A 9981-nucleotide genomic window follows, 5' to 3' on the forward strand; every position below is an offset into this window, starting at 1 on the left:
TCATATGAATCTGCCTAGTGTCCTCTAATGACTCATTTTCTGTTTCCATTCCAGTAACATAGCACTATCCTTTTCACAGTTTCTATGCTCGTTCCTGTTTCTTTGCTATTAATTCATTCTAGTTACTTGTTGTCCCTTCAGTGTCATGCCTTAGCTGTCACTGCCTCTCTCTGCCTGAGAATACACTACTGTAGCTTTTATGCACTATTTTCTAACCTGCTGGTTTTAGTGTGGCAGAGGCAGGCAGCCCATTAGTAATAATATTTGATTTAAAAGAGATTAAATGAATAAAGAAAATAATGGAACATTTTAAGCACTATGGAATTTGTGGTGTTTCTGCTACTTAATTTTTTCCCCAAACCTTGCCTGCAAGTACTTATCAGCACATAAATTATGATTACGGAAATTTTGCCGGGTAAGAAAAATAGAGTAAGACAATTGAATAAAATTTTTAGATCAAAGAATAGCTCATTAGCTTACTGAGTGTGATGTGTCTTTTGCTTGTGTCTGTCTACACTGAGGTCATGAGCCTGTTATTTGAAGATAACAACACTAGCCCTTTGCTTCAAGTTTCGAATTTCTGATTTCAGTTCTAACAGCCTTTACCTTCTCTCCACTCCTGACTCACAGCTGACTTATTACTTTTAATCATTCTGAAAGCACAGATTTTAAGTTTGCTCTTCTTTTAATCACAGTACAAAAAAAGGGAGGGAGGGTAAGGTGTTATACACTGCAGCAGTGTAAGCATGTACTAACATGCTTCTTTCTTTGAAAACCCTAAGTACTCCCAGTTTCCTATCTATCATCACGAACTGGATTTCACAGCAACGTCTAACAGAGGAAAGCCTGATGATCAGGGATTGGTGAGAGAAATGAAATGGATGTTTCTGAGATTCTGAAAAGAAAGTTTGACACAGAAGGTCAGATAATCTTTGGCTTTATTTTGTACATCACTTAACTTCCCTGAAATGAAGCTGTAAGAGAGAAGTATTCATGCCTTCATGGCCAATAATAAGATGTGTGTACTTGAATATATATTTTTATTGTCCAGCAATATTCCTATTATTCATGGGCAAATCTAAGAGTGACTCATGCCTATGGTTAATTATGGTTACTTTATGCCTGATAATTGGACTGTGTGGAAATGGTATTATTAATGAAGAACAATGAACAACAGTTTGTGCTACAGATGCAAAATTATTGCACGGTATTTTGTCCCCCAGGATTTCTCCTTGCAGGAAAACCCTGTGATAATGTTGGAATTTCGTTAGCATAGTCCCATGAAAACTTTCTGTACCCTACCAATGGCTTTCCCTTCCCACCTCTTTATGGAAACCCATAATATTTTCTCTGAGGTGTCAACCAGCTCTTAAGATGTGTGAAAAAAACATCTGAGTGTGTCTGAAGAGACATCTGAGCACTTGCAGAGGTGGGCATTGTAGCATGGGTATTCTAATACATAGCAGGGATTTTCTAACAATACTTAAGAAGATGAAATCGTATGCTGTTGGGTTTGAGCATTTGACATGTATTCGCAATGCAAGTCTTTATGGTCCTGTCAGATTCTATTGCACTTACAGGTAAGATAATGAAAACAGGCAAGATGTAACACTGGCTACTGAAGCTGGTATAAATACATCGACTAAAATACATAATTTAGGACATTTTCTACTGTAGTCTTCTCATTAAACAGGTTACTGGATGTAAAGCTCCATTTTTTTTTTTTAAATGTATTTCTTTTGAATTTTCAGAATTAACAGAAGTTCAGATAATATTTCCTCTAGACAGTATTTCACAAAAAATGTAGTTGTAGGCAGTGTAACACGCAGTAGTAGCTATGAAGTTAATTCTTATCAGTATGTTGAAGAAATCATCAGAGATGTCTTGCAGTCAGATTTTAGTGAGAAACAGCAGTAATGACCAATATTACTATTAATAAGAGTTAGAAAATATTGATTACTGTAATATTAAAATTAGTAAAAGTAACTCAACATTTCAAGTTCAGTTGCACAGTCTGAGCTCTGTCAAATTTGCCAAAAATGTTCAGTGGGATGTTTTTATTTTTTCTGGAAGATTTTCTGGGACTTATGGAAAATGTAGTAATGTAGTCTAAATATATTCTGTGGAAAATACTCAACTGTAAGGCCCATTTTCTCGTTAAGGAGATCTCAGAGCAGCAGAATTAATAGTACTTGAGCTTGTCTGGTTAGAAGATACACATTTGGTTCCTAAGATGGGAAAATTTATCTCTGAAATCTCACAGAATACGATATGTTGGTACACTTTTGTGTTTTCCAGAAGCCATAGTCATATTTCTCAAGCACTGTCTAGTATTTCTGGGCAACTGCAGTCATAACCTCTGTGTTTTTACTGACTACATATGCAGCAGATGCTAAGGTTAAAAAAATGCAAAATAGTAACACTACATAGCTTTGGTCATATGTTTGATTCCTTTAGGGAACAGTTTCTGATTAGGGGGGAGTAATCTAAAATTATGTAGAAATATATTTTTTCCTTCATGTTTTCTGCATCTTACTTGCTTGTCTGGAGAAAATATGTTGATTTTATTTTTCAACTGTGCATTTGAAGTCCTACCAACCTGTTCCTTTTCAGCTTTTCACACTTGTGGTCACTGCTTACTTTACATTTTAGTTTCTTATCCCAATAGCACGTATGGAATTATAGGCTAGATAAAATACTCAAGATGTTTGAGAAAATCTGCTAATAAAATCCCATTAATGATCTTGCTGTGCTGTGGCAATTGCTATTGGAGGCTGCTGGTTTTGACGTTTTTCTCACTGGATTCTTGAAAGTTCTCAGTGACTTGCTTACATCTTCTTCAGGGAAACTACACAAATGGGGAAAGCCAGCTAAACTGAGGACCTTATCATCTTCTGTGTATGGATTACTGGTACAAGATTTTTTAAGTCTCAAGAATAGTGATGCTGAGTGGTTTCAGCCTGCATTCTGATTGCCCATTTTACAAAACCTCTGGAGGTGGTGATCCAAGTAGACTGCTCAGACAGCATGTATGAGGACCTGGGGTCTACTTTTCTCTAAGGAGCTGATTTCAAGATAAGAAGAGTCTTGCAGGTAAGGTTCCTCTTTTGGTAGCACACCAGAGAAGATTAATGAGAGCTGAAAGAATAAGCCCTCCTCTAACAAGAAACAGCAGGTAAAAAACAAAAGGAAAAGCCCATTGCTCTGTTCTTCAAGAGCTAATTGTAGATTATATGTGCTCAGGTGTTGCTATTTCTGGCGGGAAAAAAGCCCTGTGACCTGTAGTGTGTGCTCACATTTAGTGGTAACCAAGCCTACACTGGTGCTTATACCTTTTGGAGGTTCCCATCACGCCTAAGCAAAGCTGGTCTTTAAAAAAAGGAATAATAATTTCAGGCAACTGAGGAAGAAGCAGCAACTTGTTCCTATTCCTACAGTGTGTAACAATGAAGAGCCTGATCCTTGGCTGACATAAATTGGGTAGCTGTGCTGACCTTTGGTTTTGGTTCCTTTTTGGCTCATTGAATTTCCTCACATCCTAAGCTCATTAAACTGTGGCTCAGCCAAATTGCCTGTAAGAAGTGGTTTAAAAGGTAAGTGCAGTAGCATATCTGTAGCTTAGGGCAGAAACTTTTTGCAAAGGCATTTGCATTGTAAGACAAAGGTTCTCTAGACTGGGAGCCACAGACCTGTCATTAGCAGGACCATCCAGGTGGCTGTGTCTTTGAATTAATGCACAGATTCAGGATTCTAGACGGAGAGAGAAAACGTCTTACATAAGCAATGGGGCTCCAGGCTGGATAGGCTGTTTGCACCAAATTATCCAACTACTCTTGTCCCTTTGTTTCTTCAGCTTATAGCTTCTAAATAGACTAGCAAACATTTGTACATATTTGTTACTCAAAATAACTCCAAACATGAAAAGGGTCACAAGCATATCATAGGGAGACATGATCATGGAAGCTGTTTGCACTGGATACTGACATCTTGTGGTGCAATGTATTTTGGTGATGGAGCCTGATGCAGTTTTTGTAAGGCTTGCACCAGTGAAAATGCTCTACTATGTGATTAAAATTACATACAACATATGGGCTTATAGAGTTTGATAGAAAAAGTCAGTAGGTTTTCTAAAGATAGAAACTCTCCCATTCCCAGCTTTGTTCCCCAGAATTAGGGACTACAAACTGTTGTTTTGTTTTTTTTTTTTTTTATTATTTTAAGGTAGCTTGTTTTCCAAGGCAGTAATGCTGGCAAAGTCGTCTCAGCGTCAAGTAGTAGAGCTAGTGCAGCAGCTACCTAAGGTTTTGCTATTCTATGCCAAGCAGAGATTCAAAACAATGAAAGATTGCCCAGGGAGGTTGTGAATGCTCCATCCCTGGCAGTGTTCAAGGTTGGACAAGGCCTTGGGTGATATGGTTTAGTGCGAGGTGTTCCTGCCCATGGCAGAGGGGTTGGAACTTGATGATCTTAAGGTCCTTTCCAACCCTAACTATTCTATGATTCTATGATTCTATGAAAGATTGCAATATTCACACAGAAAATATGTTGGGTGTGGTTTTGGTTTTGTTTTGTTTTTTTTTCCCTTAAAGATTTAATAGTTAAACAAAAAGAACAAAGTATCTGCTTGGTCGGTACAAAAGCTGAAAGTTTTCTGGAACGTGGGCATACAGGTCTGAAATCATTTTACTCATAAGCTTTCCTCACCCATTTCAAGCAGCCCTGTCATGTTTTGACAGGTCTTCCAAAAACAGTAGTAAAGCTTCATAGCAGACCTACTCCAGATACGATCCAAAACAACAGGAAAAATGAGCATTTTTAAAACACAGGTCAGTAATGTACAAAATGGGCTAAAGAAAAGATAGACCATTTTTTGTAGTTAAATCAGGAGAGAGCAGAAAGTGAACAGGAAAGTGCTTGTTAGCCCAGACAGGAAAAATGAGCATTTTTAAAACACAGGTCAGTAATGTACAAAGTGGGCTAAAGAAAAGATAGACCATTTTTTGTAGTTAAATCAGGAGAGAGCAGAAAGTGAACAGGAAAGTGCTTGTTAGCCCAGACACTCAGTAATTTCAGTCTTACTTTGCTATTAAGTGAAACTATTAGATATTTTTGATCTAACAGTAAAGACATAAAGAATGGAAAGACGTGCACTGTTTGGGTGGTAGCTTCAGTGTCTAGCTTAATGAATTGTGCTGTCATGCTGGGATTTGAAGCAGTCCAGTGAGTAAGGCTTCCCTGCTGCCTTTCTCTTTGACTTCATTACACAACCAGCTCTCTTTTATATTTTGATAGTGACATCTATTGGAGCTTTGAAGAATAATCTTTCAGACAAAAAAAAGAAAAACCACAAAAAAAAAAAAAGTGAACCCAAATGTATATTAGTAAAATTTTTTGACAACTAAAAATTTCAGTTAAAACAAAAGCAGATACATACCTGTCATCAAAACACATACAAGAATGAAAATATGTATGAAAAAAAAAGAAAAATGTGTCAAGAGTTCAAACCAGATTCAAAAAAAAAAAGAGCCTTTCTCTCCTTTGATCATAAGTGATCTTAGAAACTTACCCAAATGTCTGAAGTTTGTTTAGAAAAAAGCCATCAACTAAAGCTGCAACCTCAAAGTGAAAGAAATACGGGATTTGACTGAATCCCATATAGATTTATACAATACTTTGACAAGTATTGACAAGGCCAGATGTAACAGATTAGGTACAGTAGCAGCTAGCTAGTCAGCGAAGACCTGATAGGCTTTCCTCATTAGCAGCTGAAGCCTGTGCTGTCAAAGGGACACAACCATCAGAATAATTAGGATTAAATTAGCTGTGGCTTTTCTAAGCAAACCATCTTCACACCTCTGGATTATATTGTAAATATGGCATGTGTCTGTTTAGAGCTTATGACAAGGGTCCTAGATTTGTCCAGAGATGTAAAACTGATACACAGTGAATAGGTGTGGCAATGGATTTACATCACAATAAATAAGCCAACGTATTTACATATTTTAAAATGTGTATTTACTAAGAGAAGATTGCAGAATTCAGTCCCTGGTGTCAGCAGTAGCAGTACTGTGTAACGTTACCTCACAAAATATCCAGGTGAAATTAGGAGATCCGAAATGTGTAAGGAGAGTGTATTGTGGCAAGCACAGTCTCCAGGACAGCCCCTTTTGCTTCTGTTCCTCGCTCTCCTGAGGACTCTCAGAGTTCCTCCATGTACACCAGAAAAATATGCCTAATTTTCCTCAATTCATGTTTCTCCACAACACCTGGCCCATGGTGAATATCCCCATATGAAAGTTTCATGTTTATTTGTGAGTGGTTGTGACTTTTGGGCCTTTCTCCTGGCTTCATTTCTACAGGGATATGGTAAAGAATTCCCCAATATTTCAGATGATGAAAGAAGTGGGAGATTTCTTTGTTGCCTCAGATTTATAGATTTTGGGGTGGCTTTATTTTGGTTTGGATTTCTTTGCATATGACTTAATTTCAGTTAATTCTGACTTCTAAAGGAAATTAAATTTCTCAAACAACCAAAGGTTTAAATTATATTCTTGGTATTGTTGGACATAACATCGATCTAGTTTTGCTTTTATTTATTCTGGTGCATCTTTGCCAGTAGCAATACGGCTACTGTTGAATCCATTATGATAAGAAAAACCCAACTCAGTCAGGCAACTAGTCAGACAGGGATCTTACTATGAAATGAAGAGGTTAAATATAATCTTAGCATAGCAAACATAATTGACTTAAACACCCTGAATGCAAAAGTACTTGATAAAGCGTCTAATAACTTGACTATTTTTTGAACTGCATGTTTTTGAAAGTCTCTGTTCTTAAACCCCTTCATGTATAATATAAAACAACTGATAATGTCTTCAGTTATTGTTCTGATATAAATAATATAGCCATTTCTTCTGCTGCTGGCTGAGAAATGTTTGAATTTTACAGCCAGTGTTATGACATCCTCCATTCTTATTCAGCATTTACAGAGCCTGAGGGAGAAATAAAATGTTAATGATGTTGTAAAGACACTTTCTATAATGAAAATATATCCAGATTAATCTCACCTTTCATTTATTTAATAGGTATTCTACCACATTATTTCGTGCTTTAAGAGTGTCTGTAAAAGGATAAAATAGGAAAGAATCAAGTAGTTTAGTCAGTGTACTGTGACTTTTCTGTGCAAATTGCAATGTAAGAATACTCCTGGTTTGGTACTGTATCCTTTTGGCTTGTATAAGCAGTTTCAATGACATTGGTTCAAGTGAGCAAACACTGCAGAGTCCCTTCTCTCCACCTAACTGCGCTTTCAAGATTGTTGATTGCTGAAGCATAGGGAAGGAGAGAATACCAAAAGCAGCAAATGAAAGCTTCTTTCTTTAGGCTTAAAGATAGGTATTAAGGGAGATATTTATTTAATTGAAATGATTAAAAACTAAAATCTGTGCTGGGTACTTAGCAAATAAGATCACAAGGAACAGAGGGTAGGTACACCACAAAGGACTTTTACATAGGCACCTGGTTCTGGTATGGCCAGGAACTTCTAATATATCTGACCATCCTCAAGCAGGCTCTGAAAAGGTTTTTAGCCTCTCTGTGTACTGCTCTTCTATCATGCAATTGAGTGCATTAAGCTCAAAAAGACTCTAGACACTATTTGCAAGATGCTGTGCTAATAAGCTTCTCGGAACATTGTGTCCTGATCTGGTCTGAGACATCTTGCCTGAGCCTGTCCTGTCCTATTAGAATGCACCTTCATCTCAGCTGTGACAGACACAGCTCTTTGCAGAGACACCTGGATGCTTGCTACATCACTTTCCACAGCATTTATGCCATAGGGATAATGTGTTGGTTCAGGAACATCACCAAATCTCTCTGCTGCAGTGTAGTAGAAAGGCACTGCCTTGAAGTAATGATCTCTCTCAATGACACCTAAACAGGTCATACAAACAGAGCTACAAAGATGAAAGAATTATTTGTAGACTGCAGGTGGAACATAAATATGCAGGAAAAGTTCTAAGCCTAACTAGATGAACAGTCATGTTAAAAGCATATTAGGAGTAAATCTAAAAGGAACAGAAAGAAAACTTTATCTAGGAAGTCAGACGCTAGTAAGGATCAGCTGGGAGATGTAAAACATTGAGATCAGAAGATGTAAAATGAATGGAAAAATAAATTCAAAAGTTATGTCTACAAATCCAAATGAATGCCCTGTTTCAGTTTTAAATTAAGAGGAAGTTACAGAAATTGAAAGAAAATGAGGATAGTTCATGAGTTTGCATATATAAAAAAAGGAAATAACCATTGATAATAAAATTAAGCAAGCTTAATGAGTTCAACTTTGGGCACCCATTATTCATTGTTCCAAAATAATGAAGGAATAAGGATTCACTGGATAACAACATATAATGCACTCTATTCGATAAAAGGAGAAAATTACTGAAGTAATTTGGTCCTCATTAGTCTGACCTCAATAGAATTCAAAGCTGTTTAAAAAACAGGAGACAGAAAAATTAAAAATGTACAGATAAGTAGGAAACAGAATAAAATGCAGCATGTGTTAACCAAAAGGTGATGCCAGACTAAATTGCTGCCATTTCTACATGTGGTAACTGATTTTTCTGAGAAGAACAGTATAATACGTCATCTATCAATACTTTTAACAAATAATTTTATATGATGCTGCATAGGAAATTAGCAGCAAACATAGGAGAGATTATGATAAATGTAGGAATTATAAGACATGTAAGGAAAATGGATGACTATATGCACTAGCTCTTTCCAGCCTCAAGAAGAGTCTTCTGAAAGAGAATATGATTGTGGTCTATAAAATTGCAGGTAGAAAGAGCATCAGTAGGGGATGCTTATTACCTTTAGTATTAGTAAGTATAGGTAACATCAAATGAAATTGTAGACTGATAGGTTCAAAAGAAAATGGAGTACTATTTCACCTGCCATATAACTAAGCTGTGAATTTTAGAGCTTTTTTAGAATGTAAATGAATATAAAAATCGTTTATGGAGATCAAAAATACTTAGATGGATTTATGGAATTAAAATATCTGTCATGGGCTATTCAACACAAAAATTGCGTACTTTCCCTAAGCATCTATGTAGAAGGGAAATTTTTGTCTCACCCAGTTCACCTGTTCTAATTTTCTTAGGAGATGATAAAAATCACCATGGGACTTAATACTAGAAATCTTTAAGACTCAGGCTTGGGGTTATTGTTATTTAAATTTTCTCTAATTACCTTGGCACAAAATGTTTGAGTGCAGAAATTAAAATTAGCTGATAAATCTGAAAGACATCAGGACAGATCTGGATATAGTGTAACCATAAGAAATAGAATAACAGAAATTTAATGAACTTTAGTAATATGAACAATAATGTAATTCACTGAAGGGCTAATGACAAAAACCTGGTTTTAACTTAACCCACAAGTGATCAAGAGCAATTGGAAAGGAGGAGTTGGGTTTGCTTGTCAGTTCCAGGGTCTGTAAAGGGCTGTGGTTGACAAAGGGGATGTTCAGTGAGAAATTCCTCACTAAGATGGAAAAGTTTTACAAGATACTGATGAGTTCTTGCCCATAATACCGTGATGCAAGCTACAGTTCCATTCACCCGTATACAGAACACTGCAAAAGGACTCATCTTTCAAAGAAATAAAGCAAAAGCTTTTCCCAAGCTGTCTGTAGATCACATGGTAGCTGGAATTAACAAGGAATTCCTCTTTCTCAGGTTGAGGACACAACAAATGCTGCCTTCAGACAGGCATAACTTGCTGTCTACATCATCGGGATGCCACATGCCAGCTCGTAGTCAGAATGCAACTAGGATGCATTCTAGAACCTGGGAGAATAAAAGGGCAGGCTGCACATAACCTTTGAGTCCCCAGGGAGTAAACATCAAAAAAGAGCAGCTGGTAAACTAATTGTCAAAGAAGCCTTAAAATACAATGGATAAAGTAAACATCAATAAA

General features: G+C 36.7%; 1 long non-coding RNA gene across 1 annotated transcript; it reads right to left on the bottom strand.

Annotated features, from left to right (window-relative positions):
- Nucleotides 1-6824: 6824 nt before the first annotated feature.
- On the bottom strand, nt 6825-9391 carry LOC133277388 (uncharacterized). Its single transcript, XR_009746182.1, has 2 exons — nt 9253-9391; nt 6825-6992 (listed from the first exon to the last, which is right to left on the bottom strand). It is a non-coding gene; the product is annotated as an uncharacterized LOC133277388 (long non-coding RNA).
- Nucleotides 9392-9981: the final 590 nt, after the last annotated feature.

Source organism: Pezoporus flaviventris, unplaced genomic scaffold (assembly GCF_033815535.1).
Source record: "Pezoporus flaviventris isolate CSIRO_AGI_PZ_B2104156 unplaced genomic scaffold, CSIRO_AGI_Pfla_v1 ptg000055l, whole genome shotgun sequence".
In the NCBI taxonomy this organism is placed as follows: domain Eukaryota; kingdom Metazoa; phylum Chordata; class Aves; order Psittaciformes; family Psittacidae; genus Pezoporus; species Pezoporus flaviventris.